This window comes from Monodon monoceros, unplaced genomic scaffold, assembly GCF_005190385.1.
Source record: "Monodon monoceros isolate NGI ecotype Baffin Bay Population unplaced genomic scaffold, NGI_Narwhal_1 Super_Scaffold_11, whole genome shotgun sequence".
Lineage (NCBI taxonomy): Eukaryota > Metazoa > Chordata > Mammalia > Artiodactyla > Monodontidae > Monodon > Monodon monoceros.
In genome coordinates this window covers 138,426,914-138,449,719 of record NW_021703767.1, presented here as the reverse complement: position 1 = coordinate 138,449,719, position 22,806 = coordinate 138,426,914, and the positions used below count along the sequence as shown (strand labels likewise).

Sequence of the window (22,806 nt, the reverse complement as noted above, 5' to 3'; positions counted from 1 at the left end):
AAGTATACAGCTCTACTTCAAAATATGCTATTTACGTACTGCCAAAGACAGTTTCATTTGAAATCTTGTTTCTGTAATTAAAGTCTAATTATAGCCATCAAAAAAGGTTAGTGCATATATAACCTTTCAAAGTTAAACAAAAGCCACAGAATTTTAGCCACAAGGCTTAAAGGATTATCTGTTTCAAATGCTCATTTCCAGTTGTAACTACAAGGATGTTAATTTGTCATATCAACAAACAAGACCATAAGTAGATCCATCATGTTGGAGGATTTGAATGGCATTTAGGATATTCCTGCCACAATTAACATGCAACCAGGGCATTCTCTACATGGCTCTATTACGGCAATGAATCAAATTCTGGAAATACTGTAAGTAAACTTAATAAAGGAGATCATACAACATAAACGATCCATGCCTACTGTAGATGCGTGCAGCTTTTCATTTTTGTTATGAAGCAGACCCAGAATAGTAAAACTGCTTGTTTACTCAATCAGATTTCTACCTGTCAAGAATCGGTTACTCATGTATCATTTTTCTAAAAGCTTTTGGCTGTAAATAACTAATATCAACATCAAGAGCTTTATAACCATTGATGACTCAGAGCTGTATACATCTAGATTTGCGATGAACAAATAGAGCATTAAGAAATCACACAGCGGAATGACACTGATGCATGTATACAGTTGGATTCCCACAGAGGCAGTATTCAGTCACTCATATCCATGTCTTCTTCTTGAGATCATCCGCATTCACTTTGGATTCTCTTAGTGAATCACCAGTTCCCTTTTCCACAGAACATTCTTTTGTCTTTGGAGAACCTGGTTCTTTTTGTTTCTTCTCCTCTTTTTTCTCTTTCTCGCTGTCATACCCTTGTTCCTCTTCATTGTAGTCCCATTTAACCTGTTTTACATCTTTATCACTCTCTGATTTTCTTTCCCGTTCCCTTTCCTTATCTTTACTTTTCTTCTTATTGCTTGTGGATCGTTCTCTTTCATCTCTGCTTCTTTCTTTGTCTTTATCTTTCTTCTTCTCCTTTTTCTGTCTCCTAGGGGATGGTGAGCGAGACAATTTTCTTTTGGGAGACCTAGGCTTTTCAGGAGATCTTGTGCCACTACTGCTTCTTCGTCGTCATCTCTCTCTGCTTGCACTTCTGGAACATCTGGCTGTGCTGTAACTTTTTGGTGGTGTTTTAGAACATTTCTTTTCTTGGTCTTCTTTCTTTTTGTCTCTGTTTTTTGATGTGCTCCTTGACCTTCTACCCCTCTCTCCGGAATGAGATCTTCTCTGTCTTGGACTTTTGGATCATTGTCTACTCTTTGACTCAGAATGTGATCGCCTTCTTGATCTGCTTCTTTCTTTTTTTTTTTTTTTTTGCGGTACACGGGCCTCTCATTGTCGTGGCCTCTTCCATTGCAGAGCACAGGCTCCGGACACGCAGGCTCAGCAGCCATGCCTCATGGGCCCAGCCTCTCCGTGGCATGTGGGATCCTCCTGGACCGGGGCATGAACCCGTGTCCCCTGCATCGGCAGGCGGACTCTCAACCACTGCGCCACCAGGGAAGCCCTTGATCTGCTTCTTGACCACCTGTGCCTAGAAGATGAGGGAATCCTCCTCCTCCTAGAACATGATCTTGACCTCGAGTGCCTTCGTTTTTCTTCCTTCTTACCTGGTCATATAGCAGCAGAAATTAGGAAGTGTACCTCTGGTACTCTCGTCATGGCTTCCTCTATTTCTTTACTAGAGGTATCTGATTTCAGACTTGGTGAAACAAGACGAGCAGCTACATGATTCAACTTGGGATCAACAGTACTCATAAGTTCCAGCCACTCATCGGCAGCAAGAGACTGAGAGTCCAAGTTTGCACCAGGAAGCCCAAGTGCAGCAAGGGCAGGACCAAGAGAGGAGCTCCCAAAGCAGCTAGTGGAACAGCGCCAATCTGGGTAAGTGGGTTGGGGGTAGGCAGGAGTCGATCACCAGGCAGAAGACCCGCCACTGCATTAGCTGGTGCCAACAGAGACAAAGCCTTAGTCTCATTAGGAATAACTCCTTCTGCATATGGTACGACTATCAAAGCTCTGTCAACGAATGTAGTGTTTGTCAGATGCTGTGCCGTAACTGCTGAGTCTGGATGATGGAACTTAACAAAGCAGGCTCGGGATGAGAATGGCAAAGGCGGACCATCAGGCGGGAAGAGGTGCAGTTCGTCGATCTTCCCTAGGGAACCGAAGAGGGTCCGCATCTGCTCAGAGCTAGCGCTCGGGGAGACATTAGTCACCTGGATTACCTTGGTGCCGCGCCCTCCCCCGCCCCCCGGCCCACCGCTGAGGCCCGGGCCCCCAGTGCTGGGGACGATGGTAGTATTGCTTATGGCGCTGCTTGCCTACTCGCTCTCGAGCGAAGTAATTCCAGGACATAAGGCCAGCAACGAGAAGGGCTCCTCTGTCCTCCTGTCCCAGACACTGGCGGTGCCCTGTCTTTCAAGATGACCCACTGCAAACATCAGGAAAGTCTCTTTTAGTACCTTTGCTTTCTGTGTTTGTAACAAAAACAGAAACAGTCATCACGTATTGAGGTTTTAAGACATGGAGCAAACAGCTAAATGGTTTACAGGTATTATCTCATTGTGATCACAATAATTTTGAGAGGTCGGTCTTATATTCCCTATTATATGGATATGAAAATCAAAGCTGGGAAAGGTTAACTAATTTATTTAAGAATTTACAGACAGCGAGAAGCTTAACTTGGATTTGAACTCACATTTCTAAGATTCTGGAGGCCATGATCTTAATTCCGACATTATACTGTCAAAACATGATGGGTGCTTGCCTAGGTGAATTACCCTATTGATACACTAGCATTAAGGATACATTATTAAAGAAATTCATATAATAATCAACAAATTCTGTACTTTTTAATAGCTCTTAAAATTGTCCTTGAGTTACCATGCAGATTATCACAAAATCTCTGCCCCTCTGTGCTCCTCTAATTCCATTTCCTATTCCTAAAACAATAGCACGTAGGTTAGAGAACAATCTCTTTCCACTGCCCTCTGGGGGGACTAGCCTGCATTGCCTGAGGAACCTGAAATGACCTCCCTTAAGACTCAGTGCTGGGTGTCCTCACCACCTCCCTCTGTTCCTCTAGACCCACAACTAGAGTGTAACGCCAGCAGACCCCTGAAGGTGAAGTGCGAAGTGAGACCCACGAGGAGGTGCAACTTGGGTTCTCCAGAAAGCAAATTCTGGGATGGAGATTTGCTTACAGGAAGTTTCTTGGGGCATGCTCTCAGGAGTAATAACTGTTAGAGGGAATAATTGGGCTGTGCTGCAGTCACAGCAAAGGCCTCAGCCACCCCAAGGGAGAATTGGAGCTGGGAGGCCTGTTCATAATTGCACAGCTGGGGGCAGGGAGCTGGACATTTAAGTCCCATGTGAACCCGTCGGTGGATGCTGGCTGCCCCAAGAAAGGGGCTGTGATGTCAGGGAGGGCAGCTCTCTTCAACTGAGCATAATTCCTGGAGAAGGCTGAGATCAGGGCTGTCAGCAGGTGCATGCCCAGCAGATGGACACCATTCCTTCAGCCTCGGAGGGGCATCTGAGGACAGAATCCTATACAAATATGCGTTCATTCTATTGTTATTTTCAATTTAACTACTTTGAGGGACTTTTTAAGTTTTCATAGGCTTCAGTGGGATTTCCAAGTATTATACTCTTTTTTCCTAGAAATTTTTATGAGAAAATCTATTTCAAATACAGTTTATGCACTAAGTTTTGTATCATGATGCATTTAGGAATCAAGCTCTCTGTAACTGTGAGGCCTCACTGCATTTTTATCAATCTTCTGAGACAAGGGTAAACAAAGTGACATAATATGTTTGCAGGCTCCTTATTGAGGAAAAAGTAAGTAAATCAAAATTAGGGGCTGCCCTGGTGGCGCAGTGGTTGAGAGTCCACCTGCCGATGCAGGGGACACGGGTTCGTGCCCCGGTCCGGGAAGATCCCACGTGCCGCGGAGCGTCTGGGCCCGTGAGCCATGGCCGCTGAGCCTGCGCGTCCGGAGCCTGTGCTCCGCAACGGGAGAGGCCACAACAGTGAGAGGCCCGCATACTGCAAAAAAAAAAAAAAAAAATTAATTAGGCAGTGTTCTAGTCATTGTGTACATATGATACATTGTTTAATCTTCACAGTAAATCGACGTGAGAGATAACATCATTTCCGTTATTCAGAGGAAGAAACTGAGGTTCAGAAAAGTTAAAGAAATCAGGCAAAATTTCATATCAATGGCTGCTTTAGGAATTCCCTGTTTTAGGGAAAAAGGTGTATTATATGTCTGTATTAGTTATACATTGTTGTATAACAAGTCACCCCCAAATTAATGGATAAATAGTAAACTATTATCATCTCATGTAATTTCTGTGGGTCGTGGAAGTGGCTTAGTTGGGTGATTCTGGCTCAGGGTTCCTCATTCGGTTGGAGCTGAGATGTCCAAGGAACAATATGGAGACTAGGATGGTTAAAATGTTGGAAGGGAGTTATAAGCAGTGTGGCTACAGTCACTGAAAGCCTTGACCAGGGCTGGAAGATGCACTTCGGCTGTTGGTTGGAGGCCTCAGTTAACTTGCTGCATGGACGTCCCCGAAGGGCTGCTTGTATGTTCTCACCACATGGTAGTTGGTGATAGAGCAGGAGGAAGCTGCAATGTCTTCAAGGACCTAGTCTCACAAGTCCCACACAGTCCATTAGGGGCAGTGGAGATGGGCCACACTTTGGGGATGGGAGGCAGTTGAGTAATTTAAAAATTTGTAGACATATTTTAAAACCATCACAACGTTAAGTATGTTAAAGTAGAGTGTATGCTTTATTTTCAAAATTTTCATCACAAATTGGGCACATTATAATTGAACCAACTTTCTTCTTTATTTTTAATTGGAGTATAGTTGACTTACAATATTGCATTAGTTTCTGGTGTACAGCAAAGTGATCCAGTTATATATATATATATATATATAGTCATTTTCTTTTCATATCCTTTTCTATCATGGTTTATTACAATATACTGAATATCATTCCTTGTGCTATACAGTAGGACTTTGTTGTTTATCTGTTTTATATATAGTAGTGTGTATATGTTAATCCCTAACTCCTAATTTATTTCTCCTTCACCCCCTTTCCCCTTTGGTAACCATAAACTGTTTTCTACGTGTGTGAGTCTGTTTGTATTTTGTAAATAAGTTCATTAGTGTCATATTTTAGATTCCACATATAAGTGATATCATATAGCATTTGCCTTTCTCTGTCTGAGTTACTTCACTTAGTATGATAATCACTAGGTCCATCCATGTTGTTCTAAATGGCATTATTTCATTGTTTTATATGGATGAGTAATATTTCATTGTATATATATACCACATCTTCTTTATCCATTCATAAACATTTAGATTCCTTCCAGGTCTTGGCTATTGTAAATAGTACTTCTATGAACATTGGGGTGCATGTACCTTTTCAAATTACAGTTTTCTCCAGATATATGCCCAGGAGTGGATCATATGGCAACTCTATTTTTAGTTTTTTAAGGAACCTCCATACTGTTTTCCATAGTGGCTGCAGCAATTTACATTCCCATCAACAGTGTAGGAGGTTGAACCAAATTTCTTGATTGCTACAAGAAGCAGGCCTTTTATATGGCAATATTTTCTTAGTTATGAATATAGATTTTCTCATGTACAATATTATGAAGTGGAATGAATGTTCATTCTTTATGGAAATTTTGAATATTTTAAGTATTAAAAGATTGTCTTAATGTAGCAGTAAATATTTTCATGTTTAAAATTATTTTATTCATGAGTTTATCCAGTGATTATTTATTGAGGGCATGCTATTCACCAGTACTGTTCTAGGTGCTGGGGTTAAGGCAACAAACAACACAGGAATCACGATATAGCTTCATACATCTTGCATTTTCATGGCAGAGATGAGCAACAGCAAGTGACCAGATGATTACAAGTAATCTAGATTGTTAGCTATGAGTCAGGGTACAGTAATAGCTGGTGGAGTGTCTGTAGGCAGGGACCTTGGTAGGGGGTGGGGGGGAGAGTAAGAGAGGGCACATTTTTGGTTAGCAAAGACCACCCCTGACAGGCTAACACTTGATATGCTCAAGGAACACTATGGAGGCTAGTGTGGCTGAAATGTTGGAAGGGAGTGACAAGAAATGAGGTTGGAAATGTGTCCAGGGACCAGATCCCAAGAGACTATAGGCATTAAAGACTTTGAGTTTTACTTTAAGTGTTATATAAGCCAAGGGAGGCTTGAGAACAAGAGAATGATATGGTCTAACATACATTCTAAAAGCCAGATGCTTTTTGGAGAATAAACTCTAGTGAGATAGAAGTTCAAGCAGGGCTCCCAGCTGGGAGATGACCCAGAATCCAGAGATGACAGTGTCTTAGAATAGGGAACAGGACAGGGGAGGGAAATGGTCAGACTCAGGTACATTTGTACAGGAGAGAAATAAAGGGATAAAGGGTAACCCAAAGCCTCTGACCTCATGGCACTAGTCAGTTAATATATAAATGACTACTTTTCTCTATAATTTATGCTCACTGCTGAAATGTTTTCAGACATTGCTTTTCCCCTTGAAGAAATTCAGAAAACAACTTAGTTTGAGAGAACGTTCTTTACAACTACCAAGTTATTAAATTAACTTTTCCCTTGTTACCCAAGCTTTAGTCGCATTAATACTGCACTCAGAGAGCGAGAAATCAATAAAGTCTTTAAATACCCATGATTATTAGTTCATATACATTTATATAAAATTTGTTTAATAAAAGTATCAATATTTAATTTTAATTTGGTATGAAATGAAGTTTGTTATCAATTTTAAATTTCTTTTGATAACGTTTTTATACTTTAGGAGTCAAAATATTCTATGTCTGGTAATTGAATAATGAAGCAATTGGAAATGAACCTCAAAACTCTCTTCTTTAATTAATAGTCACTATTTTTGTAAAATTTCTCAAGTGGATGGCCTTTCTTATTAGATTTTCTCTTATTTTCTGATTGAGCAGTGCTAACCAAATAATAATCTATGTTATGTCATGTATTAAATATTCCAAACTTTATTTCTTCATGCTGTAGGGTCAGTAGTTTCCATGGATGTTAAAATGTTTTAAATGAGAATTAAAATGGATTCACTGTTCAAATAAGTTTTAGAAATATAAACAAAGTTTTAAAAATTTCCCAGAATTTTCTAGAGTATTCAGTGTATCAATGTGCATTTTCTCTGTCCAAAGAGGAAGTACAATTTACATAACTAAAACTTATTGACCAAGTAATGGTTTAATTTCCCCTTTAGTAAAAGGTTTGCCTGTCCTTTTCCCTTCATTAATATTACTCTATTCACTTACTTATGGAAAATAGAGTATATATTTGATAGTGGATTGAAATTCACTTTGAACTTAATCATTATTATTCATTTTTTTCAATAAATATTTGTTGAGCACCTAGTATGGGTGTTTAGGGCCAGGGATACAGCAGTGAAAAAAATTGACATAATCTCTGATCTTGAGAATTTATATATGGTCTTCAAACTGAGTCCCCAGATCTGCTGGAAGAGAAGAAGACATTCCCAGAAACTGATGAATGGTTTTTAGGGAATACAGTTCCAGATTTTCAACTCTGTGCATAATCTTTCCTAAAACGAATGTACCTGAGAAAGCTCTGGCAAACGGTTCCTGCCCACCCTCTTCTCCCCACAACCCTATCACAAAAGACATTTCTCTAGCTTTGCACAAGAAAAGGATACCATTACCCACCTCTTATCTCACTTATCTTACTTCGGTGCATTGTTTCATGGAGGAAAATCTTCCCAGCACCAGCCCCAGGTTGGTGTTGATGTTAAGAAAGCTAATAACCCTAATCCACTCGTTCTCGCTCACAGCCCCACCCGCACACTCACACACAGACACTTTGTCTGTTGTGTCTGTTGTTGTGTCTCCCTCTCCCTTCCTTCCTCCCCCTTTTCCTCCCTCTCTTACACACACACACACACATTGTGTCTGTTGTGTCTGTTGTTGTGTCTCCCTCTCCCTCCCTTCCTCGCCCTTTTCCTCCCTCTCTTACACACACACACACTCCTGTTACGTAAGTGAGAAGTTTGTTGTTTTATTAACTCTCAGTGCTGACCAGAAGGGCGGTCACCTCCAGGATCTCCAGAGTGCCACTGGGAGACATGACTCCTAATAGGTTAGTTCCTGAGCCAGGTCAGCAAGTAATTTCCTGGCTGCTTGGCTCTTCCCGATGTGATGTGTCATGTGGATGTTCTTTTCCTTCTCCTCAAATCAGAGCTAGTTGGAAGTTTAGGAGCGATTGAACTAAAACTCCTGTGAGCTCAGCTACACTCCTGGCTAATAAGCATCCCTGAAAAAGATGTTCAGAGGAAAAAGCTGGCTTTAAGGGAAGATACCAAACTTCTTGCTCTGGAGGTAGGCAGTGGTCCATCCGTTACCTGGCAACAGTCATAGGGCAAACCACAGGACCTTAACCAACTATACGAAGGAAATTATAAATGAAGGTTAAAATTTCAACTTGGCTTTCAGAAGCTCATGTAACACATCGTACATTTGAAATAGTGTAGACTTGCAATAAAAGTATTTAAAAATAATTTAAACTATTTAAGTTGTTTCAATGTCCTGACTATTGTAAATAGAGCTACAATGAACATTGTGGTACATGACTCTTTTTGAATTATGGTTTTCTCAGGGTATATGCCCAGTGGTGGGATTGCTGGGTCGTATGGTAGTTCTATTTTTAGTATCTGCCATACTGTTCCCCATAGTGGCTGTATCAATTATAGATGAATGGATAAAGAATATGTGGTACATATATACAATGGAATATTACTCAGCCATAAAAAGGAACGAAACTGGGTCATTTGTAGAGATGTGGATGGACCTAGAGTCTGTCATACAGAGTCAAGTAAGCCAGAAAGAGAAAAACAAATATCATATATTAACGCATATATGTGGAATCTAGAAAAGTGGTACAGATGAACCTATCTGCAGGGCAGGAATAGAGATGCAGATGTAGAGAACAGACATGTGGACACAGTGGGGGAAGGGGAAGTTGGGATGAATTGGGAGATTAGGTTTGACATCAATACACTACCATGTGTAAAACAGATAGCTAGTGGGAAACCGCTGTATAGCACAGGGAGCTCAGGTCAGTGCTCTGTGATGACCTAGATGGGTGGGATGGGGGAGTGGGAGGGAGGTCCAAGAGGGAGGGGATATAGGTATACATAGAGCTGATTCACTTCATTGTACAACAGAAACTAACACAGCATTGTAAAGCCATATTACTTCAATCAAAACAAAAAGTATTTAAAAATGTAAAGAGAACATATGGTAAGGTCCCTATTTTTTTTTTAATGTGGCATCCCTAAATTATTTAATTCTAAGAACTCTCAAATGAGCTCACGGTCCTGAAATATTGTTTGACCACACTCATTTGCCTGCCCCCACCATAAACTGCCCGCCTCCCATGCCCTGTGACCAATCAGGGTTGGAATCACAGCCTCACTTTACGGCACATCCGTTATCCATCGTTGTGTGAGGAGTGGGGAGAGCCGAGCCCGTTTTGCTGAGTCAGCAGTTCAGGAGTGTTGCTGCCTTAGCTCGAATCCTGGAGGCTTGGGTCCCAGGCAGCTGTTGATAATCCAAGGCAGCTTTTTGGAAGCAGCTCATATCAAATTCCCTTCCCCATTTCTTATTCTTCATTTAAGCTTCATTGAGTCCCCACTCTTTTGAAATGAAAAGTGTGCTGACTAATACAGTTTGTTTTGTCCAACAAGAAAGTGGATGATACAGGGCCAATAATGTTGAATTATCAAAACATGAATTACAGGAATTTTAAGAAACCATCTCTCTTTCAACCAAACTACAATTCCTTCCTGCCCTCTGCCAGCTCCCGTAGCATTGCCTAAGGGTCCTGCATGATCAGTTGGAATTATTTGGAGTTGGTTTCTCCCTCCCTCCCTCCCTCCCTTCCTCCCTTCCTTCCTTCTTTCTCTCCTTCCTTCCCTTCTTCATTTATTTTCCATGATACTGCTTGATTGGAGTAAACAAGAATATGGCCTAAATGCCAGGCTTAGCAGATGCAAACCATGAATTATAATGATTTTTCCACCAGTCTTTATTTCAACTGATCTAATTATCTGCCAATTTGGTGTTTCCAGGGTGTGGAGGCCAGAAAAAGTAAATTGGGCTTAAAAAATGCTTTGGAGTAATTTACATCTGCTTTTAAGTAATGAGATTGCAATATCAGTTGATATAATAAAAACAAAATACTGATTTTCCTATTCCAAGTCCTTTTCCAAAGCAATTTATAATGATGTGATCTAACATATCATGTTGAATGTTTTGCTGTGTTCCAGGAACAGTGCTAGTCACTTTAAAATGATTATCTGATTTACTGCATAGAAACTATGAGATAGGTATTATTCCTATTGTTATTTCTATTTTAAGAAGAATAAGCCTTGGGTGGGAAGAAAATGTCCTTAGATACTAAACACCTGTAAGTATGAAATGCACACTGTTGGCACCCCCCAAAAAAGTAAAATATTTTATTAACATTTTATGGGGATTCCATGTTGAAATGATACTGTTTTCGATATGTTGGGTAAAATAAAATTTGTAACTAAAGTTAAAAAAGAGAAAGCATAAGCTGCAGTTGAGAGAATTTAATGAACCTGCCCAGGGTCACACAGCTAGCAAATGGCTTGGCTAGAATTCAAATCAGGTCGATGTATCTCTAGAGCCTGAGATTTTACCACAAATATCTTACACAGGGTCACACAGCAAATGCTCAGATATGGTTGGTTAAATTATTAGTTTCAATATGTCATTTCACTGTGTTTCACTTCACATCTCTGCCACAGCTTCATGATGGATAGAGGAATCTTACTGATTTGCCTTCTCATTCTGAGTGGCCATTGCCCATCCTGCCTGGGTGCCACCATGAGACGCATGGAACTTATTTGAATGGAACCTGCAGGCCGTAGATGAGCCCAGCCAAACCCACTGAGATCAGCTGATTCCAATCTATTCAAACATGAGCATGAGAAGAAATGACAGTTGCTTTAACCCAATGAGGTTTTTTTTTTTTTAAATTGAAGTATAGTCGATTTACAATGTTGTGTTAGTTTCAGGTGTACAGCAAAGTGATCAGTTATACATATATATATTTTTTCTTTTCAGATTCTTTTCCCTTAGGGGTTACTCCGAAATATTGAGTATAGTTCCCTGTGCTATACAGTAGGTCCTTGTTGGTGATCTATTTTATATATAGTAGTGTGTGTCTGTTAATCCCAAACTCTAATTTATCCTCCCTGCCTTCCCCTTTGATAACCATAAGTTGGTTTTCTATGTCTGTGAGTCTATTTCTGTTTTGTATATAAATTCATTTGTATCATTTTTTTTAGATTCCACAAATAAGTGATTTATGTTATTTGTCTTTGGCTTACTTCACTTAGTGTGATAATCTCCATGTCCATCCATGTTGCTGCAAATGGCATTATTTCATTCCTTTTATGGCTGTGTAATATTCAGTTTTATACACGTACCACATCTTCTTTATCCGTTCAGTCCACTGAGATTTGCTGTGGTTTGTTACACAGCATTATTATGACAATAAGTGACATGTTGCAGAAAAGGAATTAAGATGTTCAAAATGCACTGGCTGAATTTGGTCTGTAGACTTGGGTTTTTTGTTTATTTTGTTGTTTTGTTTTTTTGATCAGAATCATTTTAAACTTCTTTCTAATCTGAATGTCCTCAGGAGGACAGGTACCCTCCAATGTGCTATGGTCCCCAAAACTCAAACCAGTTCTACCTGGGATTTCTTACACCCAATTACATTCCCACCTACCTGGCCCTTGACAGAATTTCAGCTTGTGGTCTTTGCCATAGTCTGTAATGGAGAGGCCCTAAGCTTTCACCTGGTGTATATTTTATCTCCTTCTTTATTTAAATTTACTCTCTAGAGATCTGTATCACATATTGAATTTTTGGAGTAAGTCAGAAACCTGGATAGATTGTGAAAGTCAGTAGGAAATAGTCACTGTTTTGGGTTGTTTTTATTTAGTTTATTTTATATAAACATATATATTATATTACATTATACTATATTATATTGCACTGTAATGGATTCATAGAATTTTGGAATTTTATTTAGATATATATATAACATATTAAATATATGTAATATTCAATGGAATAATAGAATTATAAATTAGATTAGACCTGAAAATATAAGGCATTAAAAACTGCTTAGTTTACTTGGAAAAATTATGTGGCTTATATCTGTTTAATGATTTAACCAAAAGTGGAAGTCTTTACTATTGACATAGAGAAATCAAGTGAACTGTTAATTTATAGTACAGTTACAAGTATAATTTTTCCTTCAAATTCTTCAATTTTGGTCACATAAAAATTAATATAAATCTTAGTGATTGTTCTTTGTTTATTCAAAGTAGGTATAATTGAATATGTACATATATTTTCCAATTACCTGTTGGATACATGCAATATAATCTACAGTAAAGTTTTCCTTGGTTCAACTTTTCCTTTGTTTTTATGGGATAAGCCTTAAAACTTTTCCATAAAATAAATTACTTCTCCCAATACAATTTAACTTAGAAAATTACCTGTTTTTGACTATCTTACAATGTGCTCCAAACAGAAAACCGATCTGAGGACGACTCGACTCTATCCATCGCAACTGGAATGTAACTTGTCTTGAATGAATTAATCAACAGATGATGGATTTCTTAGGCATTAAAAGTAACTCATTCAGTAAACCTCACGGTATTTGCCATCACTTGTGTGAATGAAAATGAGAGAAGAAAATGAAAGAAGAAAACATCACTTGAAGAGCAGGGAATTGCTTTCCTACCATGGTAGTTCTCTGAGCATTCCAGATAGCAGACTTGGGGAAAAATGGCTGGTGGGTTGTCCATTTTAATTAAATGCCAATGAACTACCTTAAACGAGATTTTAGTCAAGCCACAATGTCCTTTGTATATGAACATATGTAGCAAAGGGCTGTCAAGGCATTGTGTTTTTAAGAGAATATCTCTATTGAGTATTCTAGTACAGAGAGAAAGACAGTGAGGAATAATAGTCCTGAAAACATATGGTTAATGAAATTGCAGCAGAAGTGAGCGGTTTTAGAAAAGCTTATCTGGTCTGCAAAAATGCGTGTTGGTGCTTTGAATTGAAACCCTAAGTGAATATTTTCCTTTGACTCTTTCTTCTTAGTGGCCATTTGTTTATCCCACTTAGCAGATCCCCTGCTGCCTGCTCTACTGTCATTTTGGTTGGAACAGTTGTGCTGAGCTACTATCGTCAGTTTTCCTCCTAGTTGAATCTGCCAAGGCTGACAATTATTATACTAAAAAGTGCTTGTTCAGTAATGTTCAGTCATTCAGATTACCTTCCTCATTATCTTTCTTCCCTGGAGGCAGTGGATATGAACAGTCCCCAGCTCTTCACCTGGGGCTTAGAGATAGAGAAATTTGTTTAGATCTCAGTTATAATTCTATCTTTGATTAATGGCAAAGAGATTTGAGTCTCATTTCTCAGGAGCAGCTGAGGTCCCAAGTAGCCACATATAGACAACCTAGATATGACTTCAATGTCTCCAAGCTTCACTGGCTTGAGGGAAAGTTCTGGAAACCAAAATACAGAGGGTAAAAAAAAAAAAAAAAGTAGAAACAGGATGTTCTGAATAATTTTTAAAAGTGATTACAGTACTTTATACATAAAATTATTTTTAAATATCACCTAACCTCAGCATTTGAAATGAGGTGGTATTAGAAAAGTTGTTCATGAAGAGCTCATCTCTCTGAATCTCTAAATAACTTTCTGGCAACTGGAAATGAAGTGAAAATTGAAAGGGAGGTAGAAGCTTGTAGCTTTCTCTTCCCAAGAAATACTGTGGAAGACGAAATTTGGTTTTGTGTTCTGGACTGAATCTCCTTCCCCATTTCTTAAAATCCCCTCCCCTTTAATTATCTCTTTTTTCTCTACTAGAAGTTTTCCATGTGTGTGTGTGTGTGTGTGTGTGTGTTTATGTGCTATATTTAATTGCACAAAGCAGAGTCTTTACCTCTGCCCCCCACCATTTGGCATCACATATCTAATACCCTTTACAGCAAATCATGACAAGGAAGTTTCTGCATACAGCATCTCTTTCCATCATCAGAAGGACTAGTTCATTTTCTCTCTGACTCTCCTTCCTCACATTCAGCTGAAGTCCTCATCTTTTATATTTTTAAAGACTATTTTTTTAGAGCAGCTTTAGGTTCATAGCAAAATTGAGAAGAAATTACAGATTTCACATATACTTGCTGCTCCTATGTATGCATTTGGGATATATAACCCAGAATGCTCTCTGCTTTGTCCTTTTTAAACTAAATGACAGTGGCTTCTGCTCTCTGAGTGGCAAAGATGTCAAGGAGATAACTGTGTGGCAGAGTCAGCCACAATGAACTCCTCACTTTGAAGTTTTGTTCAGCTCTGGAACATTGCAAACTATAGCCTGTTAATAGGGTCCAGGAAATTGGAGAACTGCAACGTATCCTAGTTGTGAGAACTGGAATTTTAAATTAGTCTCTTGATTTGGTGATTGCAAAGCTCAGACCTCTTGCATAATGTAGAGTAAAAAAAAAAAAAAGAGGTTGAATAGTTAGTATTTGACGCAAGCCTGTGATCTTCCAAAGAATCAAACAAGTCGTCTCAGACACAAGAGTTCATTTTGATTCTGAAGCTGTACAAATGTCTAGATGTTCTCTCTTAAATTGGATCTTTACAGTAACTTCAGTTACTGAGCCAGTCTGAGCCCATATTAAGTATCCAAGTCACCCTGTTGGTTAATATTGAGCTTCATGTCATCTGAAAAGCCCAAGACCTTTTTTTTTTTCTTGTTTGCGGTACGCGGGCCTCTCACTGTTGTGGCCTCTCCCGTTGCAGAGCACAGGCTCCGGACGAGCAGGCTCAGCAGCCATGGCTCACGGGCCCAGCCACTCCGCGGCATGTGGGATCTTCCCGGACCGGGGCACGAACCTGTGTCCCCTGCATCGGCAGGCGGACTCTCAACCCCTGCGCCACCAGGGAAGCCCCCAAGACCTTTTTAATATTTGTAATACTGTAGTTAAGCTATGTCTTCCACATTCTGTATTTTTGAAATTGTTTTGAATTTTGTTGCTATTATCAGTTATCATGGTGTATTTGCCTAATCTAACCCTCACTCACCGTTCTGTTAATCACATCTTCCTGATTTTTCTTTAGTGTTATCACCCTTCTCTAAGTTGTATTCATGTGTTTGTGAGGATTCATCCCCCTCTCTGAGCTGGGCATGGGATTCGTGTCAAGCCAATCAGATACCACAGTCCTCTGGCCACAGTCCAGTATTTCAGAGGCAGTGATATACAGTTCTGGGTCATTTGTAGAGATGTTTCAAAGAGAGTTTTTCTCTTCTGAACCTGAGAAGCAAAATATCAACCCGTGCAGTGACAGGAACCTTCTCAAGAGTAAACATAGAGGAAAGCAGAGGAGAAATCTACAGAAGAGGAGATCTCATCTGATGACATCATTTGAGGCCCTTCTTTAACTTTTATTTAATGTTCACCTGTAGAATCTTCAGTTACCTGAGTCAGTAAATGCTCTTCTTCTCTGCTTAAGCCTGCTTGAGTTGCATCTCTGTCTTTAGCAAGCAAGAGAGTTGACTAATACAAACATAGCTCAATGCAGCAGTGATTGCCATTCAGTGTCATTTGCCTTCTCTAGTTTTTCCAGCCCATCAACATTTTTGAAATTCTGATTCTATCCCAGCTTTGCATCGTCAGAAAATTTAATGTCGGTCTTCTCTGTATTTCAACTTAGGTCGTTGACACAAATCTGGAACATCAAATGGCAAGTCTCCAGTGTCTAATTAAGACTTTATTCCCATAATTGTTTACCATTTCCCCAAAACATACCATATGAGACAACCTACCTTGTCTAAGGAATAATCCACCCTACAAACTTGTCATCAGCACGATTTCTTTGTATCAGCATATGATTTCTGAAATTTATTTTTCATCATTTTACAAAATCAGCATAGCAAATCCCCATCACCCATCAAAACCATAGGGTATGGAGTCAGACTGTTGAAATCCCAACACTACATCTGCAACCAGTTGTTTGATCTCGGGCAAGTTATCTAGCCTCTCTGAGCTACAGTGACTTTACCCATAAAGTGAGGATAAGAATTAAATCTTCCTCAAAGGGTTGTAAGAATTAAATGCGAATAACATATATAAAGAATCTAGCCCTGTGTCAGTTAGTATTCCAGCACACAACAGATGACATATTCAAACTAGGGTGGTTGGTTCACAATGGTTTAATACGGAGACCATTTACTAAGGTGTGCGCTGCATGTGGAAGAATCATGAGGATAATGGTGGAGTTGATCACACCACAGGTTTAACAGCAAAAGGAAGGAACAGCTGCAGGAGCTCAGAAGCAGAGTCAGGTAAACACAGAAACCTAGAGAAGAGCAGAGTGACCATCAATGGGAACAGGGGACGGATACATAGCCAGCCTCAAGCAACCCCGCATGGACTGAGCAGGAGACCAAATTCCAACCCCCTGCTCTTCCTTCGCTCTGATATCCCGCCAGGGATCCCCGGTGGCTAAATCCAATTAAGAGCCAGAGGACAAGGAAGCCAGTTGATGCGCTCAATGTAGATTAGCCTCCCAGTCACAGAACAGGGTGGAAAAGAATGGAGAGTCCTGGAGTAGCCAATGGAATACATCCATCAAAAGCTCAATTCCTAAAATAGTACACTCATAAAAATTATGTCTTCTTTTTAACCAAAATCATTTAGTAACCTATTGTTTCCCTAACAATCTTGGAATATAATTATCCTAGATTTGCAGAAAATTTAACATAAAATGTCTCCTTTTTAATGTTACGTATTAGGTTGAACCACATGAAATTGTCATTTTGCGGGTCAAAAGTAGCTTACTGCCTATACTTTCATGTGATTCAAAGTAATATAGTGAAATTGAATATTCTCTAGTCTGATGGGACTAGATTTATGGTACACTTTGCATTAAAGGAGAATGATGGAAAATTTGGCTGGAATGGTAGACTGGAGACGGGTAGATAAGGACATTGGATGTCATGATCAGAAGTTCTAAACTTAGCATGTACTAGTTAAGAAGCTACTGGGGGTGTTAAAACTAGGGTGTGATGCTTTCAGGGTTAGAAAGGTAACATTTTCTAAGGCTAGCATGCCATCTGCCTCTGACAATGAGCCTGCTTATTACCTGTATCTTATATATTCTGTCTGTTGCTTGGATCATAGCCAAAGAGAAAGTTTGTATTGTTATTAATCATTTTAGAAGGCTCCATTCATGATTTACATCCGTCATATTGACGTCCTTAGAGGTTTTTAGCTACTTTTGGCAATAGCTTTCCCACTTTTGGCTTCTTTCCGTGTTCTGCGTAGGGATCTTTTATAGTCATTTTGTTAGTATGTCATTGTGAAACCCCAAAACCTCCCTAGACCGCTATATAAATTGCAAGGCATTGTTGAAATGAAAGGTAATTTGATTATAATTTGGAGCCTCCATCCTTAGGATCATGCCTGATCATATATATTTTAACTTTCTTTGAGATGATAGACCCAATAATGATAATATCCATCACTGCAGTGTACATTTAAGAAATGCTTAACTATTGAGTCTTGGGTGTATATTTCTTTTATTTTTTTTTTGTTTTCCGGTTTACAAATAGATTTATTCAAACACTTGAGCAAAAATACCTCTTACGTTTATTAAGTTTAGTGCAATCAAAGGAAAGCTTCTCAATTTACCTTATTTATTAGTGGTGAAAGTACACCAAATAGAGAAATTAAAGTTAGGTCTTCCAGTTCACACTCAGCATCAGGATAAACCCCAAGTAATTGTAGAAGAAACATAGATCAATATTGTTATAAATGTGGCATGTGGACATATATCCCAAAACAGCTAACAAAGAAGAAAAAGACAACACAATTGAATACATGAAAGTTTAAACTTTCATATCGGCAAACTGTCATAAATGACCTGAAAATAGAATCCAAGCAAACTATTTACAATTTATATCAATATATCTGACAAAATTGAAATAAATATGTAAGACCCAAGTAGACAAATAGGTGAAGAAAACGATTTACAATTTACATAACTGACAAAAAATTGAAATAAATATATAAATAACTAAGATTGGGTGTATATTTCTTTGCTTAGCATGTAGGAATCTGTGATGCTTATCATTTATTATCAAGATCTGAAGTTCTTGATGTCAGAATATTAACTATTTCTTTTCTGCCTACAACCAAAAGAAATAGAATTAAGCTCCCTAAATAAGGCTAGTTTCACCAAACTTTTGATTGATTAAGCTGTCGGGAATGTAAGTAAAGAATGTGTTTGGAACTCTGCTTTAGTAGAATAAAATTTACTTCAGTCTGTAGGTTATGATGATAATGACACCAACAGCAACACTAATAACATTTGTCAATGTCAATCCTGCTCCAGGCTCCATTTCAGCTGTTCTGCGTGTATTATCTCATTTAAGTGCCTTGAACAACTCTGTGAAACAGGTGCTACTATTATCCCCAATTTTTTTTTTTTTTTTTTTTGCGGTACACGGGCCTCTCACTGTTGTGGCCTCTCCCGTTGCGGAGCACAGGCTCCGGACGCGCAGGCTCAGTGGCCATGGCTCACGGGCGCAGCCGCTCCGCGGCATGTGGGATCCTCCCGGACCGGGGCACGAACCCGTGTCCCCTGCATCAGCAGGCGGACTCTCAACCACTGCGCCACCAGGGAAGCCCTATTATCCCCATTTTAATGATGAAGAAACTGAGGTAAAAAAAAACAAGTCAAAGGGCAGGCAGATAGTAAGTAGGACAGCCAGGATTCTAAGGAAGGCCATTTGATTCCAGGGATCGTGAAGTTAGCCAGTAATTTATAAAGTCTCCTTAGTAATTTAGGGAGCCTACCACTGACACATTTTGCCTCTCATGGATGTTTGTATTTAGTTGAGATACATCTTCTTTCATGTGTACTAGTCATCCTGTTGTCCTTGCAAATCCTAGTCCAGCACTTTGCTCTTGGTTATTGCAATTCAATGAAATTGAATGAAATTCAGTTTTCTATACCATACACCCTGATGTTTATAGCGCTCCTCCTTTTTCCTCTCTCTCTCTCATTCCAGTATTTCCCACTATTCCATTCTCCCTGGGTTTGTGAGTTTCTCACAATACTTTTGTCACTTGATGTAATTCTCTTGCTTTTCCTCTTAGATCACTTCATATATAGAAGTCTTATTCCAATCATTACTCTTTTTGGACCCAAACTTGGTGACCTCTGTGTATCTCGGTTGGCAGCATGCTTTAAAATATAGTCCTTTGTGTCTTTTGGGGCTGTGTTGGGTCTTCATTGCTGCGCGGTGGGCTTTCTCTAGGTGCGGCGAGAGGGGGCTACTCTTCGTTGCCGTGCGCGGGCTTCTCATTGCGGTGGCTTCTCTTGTTGCAGAGCACGGGCTCTAGGCGCACGGGCTTCAGTAGTTGTGGCATGTGGGCTCAGTAGTTGTGGCCCATGGGCTCCATAGTTGTGGCTCACGGGCTCTAGAGCGCAGGCTTAGTTGTTGTGGTGCACGCACTTATCTGCTCCGCGGCATGTGGGATCTTCCCGGACCGGGGCTCAAACCCATGTCCCCTGCATTGGCAGGCGGATTCTTAACCACTGCACCACCAGGGAAGTCCCTAAAATATAGTCATTTGGTTGATTAACCATGGTCTGCTGTGGGGAAAAGTGAGTATTATCTGTATTCTTCCCTGTCGTTTACTCCTGAGAACAATTGAGCAGTCTCTCCTCCATGAATCTGCTCCCTTTTACCTATGGTCTTCAGTTGATTTAGTTCCTACAGTTGATCTGAATCCTTTTCTCTAACCCCTGAACATCATTGAGTTTCGTATATGTTGTTTAAATGCTCTTGGTGGAGGCGAGGCTCCTGCCAGAATGTCCTTGTCCTCCTGGTAAGCGCCCTACCACTTGCTGGCACCATATCTTTTTAATCCTAGTTGTCAAAGCCTCGGAAAACGAATACATTTTACTTTGGCTCGTTACTTTCCATTTCTGCTTTTTCCCTTTTAGCTCTGCCTTTTCGCTTGGACTGTTCGTGCTCACTGTACCTAATCATTCATCACTGAGCCACCAGGACACTTGCATGTCTTTACTGCCTGGGACACCTGACAGGATCCTTAGTGCTCCTGGATGCCAAGATTCTCTTCATTTTTCTGCAGAGTGGTCATAATTTTGTAGCCTACAGTCTGCCTCTTAGAATGAACCACAACCACCTGTTTCTTCCAGAAACTCCCCTTGAAAATAGCCCTGGCGCATTGCTTCTTTTATAAAAGTCTCCTCGATAAGGTGGGAGTTTGGAGGAATGTTTCCTTTAGGCTGATCTGGTCACTTCTTTCTCCTGTCTTTCTGCCGTATCTTCCCTCTGAGCACAGCTTATCAATGATGATTACTTTAGCAACTACTCACGGCTTAGCTCACAGTATTTCAAAACAAAGACAACACTTTTAAAACTCGTTTTAAAATGTCGTTTTCAAGAAACCACTTTTTTGGTGCATGCGTGGTCATGCTCTGGGTTTCCGTGATAAGTTATCGCGTTTTCTTTTTAGTCGAAGGGTATTATGCTTGGATTTAGTGCAGCGTTTTGCTTAACATTCAAAAGATCTTTGAAAGAAAGAAGTAGGGGAGATTTTGCTATATCAGCAGAGGGAACAAGGCTGAACACCTCTGTATCTCACGAGAATTTAAATGGCATTACCTGGCCCTGTGAAGACAGGGTGCGAAAGTTTTGTCGGTCTTCTAATATTTCTTCGCACTCTACTAGTTGTTCTGAACCTGATTGCTTTTTAATGGAGATCAGACTAAGCGATATAAGGGATTTAACACTCTTCACCCGGAACATTTTCTATTCACTATACGGTTCACTGAGACCCAGATGCAAGCTAACATTAAATTACTCAGTGTTCAGTGATTTTCTTGCACAGACGGTGGTATATAAATCTGCAGTGTTGACTTTATGTGCAAATCTTTTGGGTAACCGAAAAACAGTGTAAAATGGTACTATTTTTAAAATGTGCCCATTAAACATATGTTTAAAAGTATTTGACATCTAAATCTTGAAATACTCTCACGCCAAAGGATAAATTCGACACATCTCTGCACTGATTTCAGATATGTTTATTCAATTATCATATGCATTACTTTTGCCGAGAATATCGAGGAAACGAAAATGTGCAATATTTCATTGCCCTGATTATTGCTTTTACCATACTTAATGTTACTTTTAAAAATATTTATTGATGTATTTTTGAATTAAAGTATTTGTGATAACAGTATTCTTGAAAATAACATGCCAGTAAGAAAGCTGGTGTGAATTAGCATTGCATGATCCTACTTATGAGATCATTTGATAGCTCTAACATCTATTTATATATTTTTATTGCACAATGTGTTAAATCTGTGATACATATTTTTACAGTTTACTATATTCAAGTTGACTTCTTTCTCCCTCATTTTAAATGTCTTTCTGTCAATAACTTTTAACCATGTAAATTCCCTCTTTTGAGATTCAATTCATGATAATTAGGATAGGACTTTAATTTAATGTATTATCCCGGTAAGATGACCAACCATCTGGTTTGCCCAGGACTGGTAGGTTCTCTGGGAGCAGGACTTTCGGTTTTAAAACTGGGACTACCTGCCCCAGGAAAATCACTTTTGTTTGCTTGGGCTCAGGGATTTCCCAGGATGCAGCATGTTGTGTTAAAATGATGAACGTTCTCGGTGAACCAAGTTGACTGGCCACCCTACATTCTGATTATTACCCTAGTTTTAGCTAGAGCATTTTTAGTCGTGGTTCTTGGTACCGAAGTAAATATTAAAGGTAATCTGGTATAACCTAATACAAACTGCTCAAATAAGTTTTTACTGGAACTTGTTTTTTATATTTTTAATTTCTTCTTGATCACAAATTGTTCGAGGAAGTTATTCCTGGTATAATCACTTTGCTTTCCATGATGATAGCCATGGAGTTATTTCAGTTTGCCTTTGGGTCTCAGGATGTGTTCCTCCCAGTGGAGTGATGCTCTGAACTTTGACAGATAACACCTCCTTCCACTATGTCCTTAGAACTTCTGGGAAACTTGAGGTCTTTCCTTCCAGGATTTTGCACTTCCCTGTGTCTTCAACATGTCACATTGTTCCTCTTCCACTCTGGGACCTCACCCCATGCAATTGCAATGTTTGGATAAGAACTCAGTCTCTGAATTTCAGCTCAGTCTTCGTTGCTTGGTGTGGTGGCTGAGAGCAGGGATTTCAGAACTGGGTGGTGTAGCTCAAATGTTGCTCCACTCTTTGCCAGCCATGGAACCTTGGTCAAGTTACCTCACCTCTCTGTGCCTCTGTGTTACCGAACGCAAGTTCGTGTGCCCGGCACACAGTGAGGCCAAGCAAACCTAAACATCGGAGTTTGGAGCAGAGAAGGGTTTATTTCAGGGCCATGCAAGGAGATGGGTGGCCTATGCCCCCAAAACCCTGAACTCCTCAAAGGGTTTCAGCAAAGCATTTTTAAAGGCAAGGTGAGGGAGGGGCATGGTTAGCTGTTGCAGACTTCTTGGTGTGGGAATCCTTTGTT

At 39.7% G+C, this 22,806-nt stretch overlaps 1 protein-coding gene and 1 pseudogene across 2 annotated transcripts in view; one reads left to right on the top strand and one right to left on the bottom strand.

Annotated features, from left to right (window-relative positions):
* ZNF385D (zinc finger protein 385D) overlaps positions 1-22,806 on the top strand; it is a 934,321-nt gene that overhangs the window by 306,616 nt on the left and 604,899 nt on the right. The gene's annotated exons all lie outside the window — the stretch shown is intronic.
* LOC114890746 lies at positions 710-21,075 on the bottom strand (annotated as a pseudogene).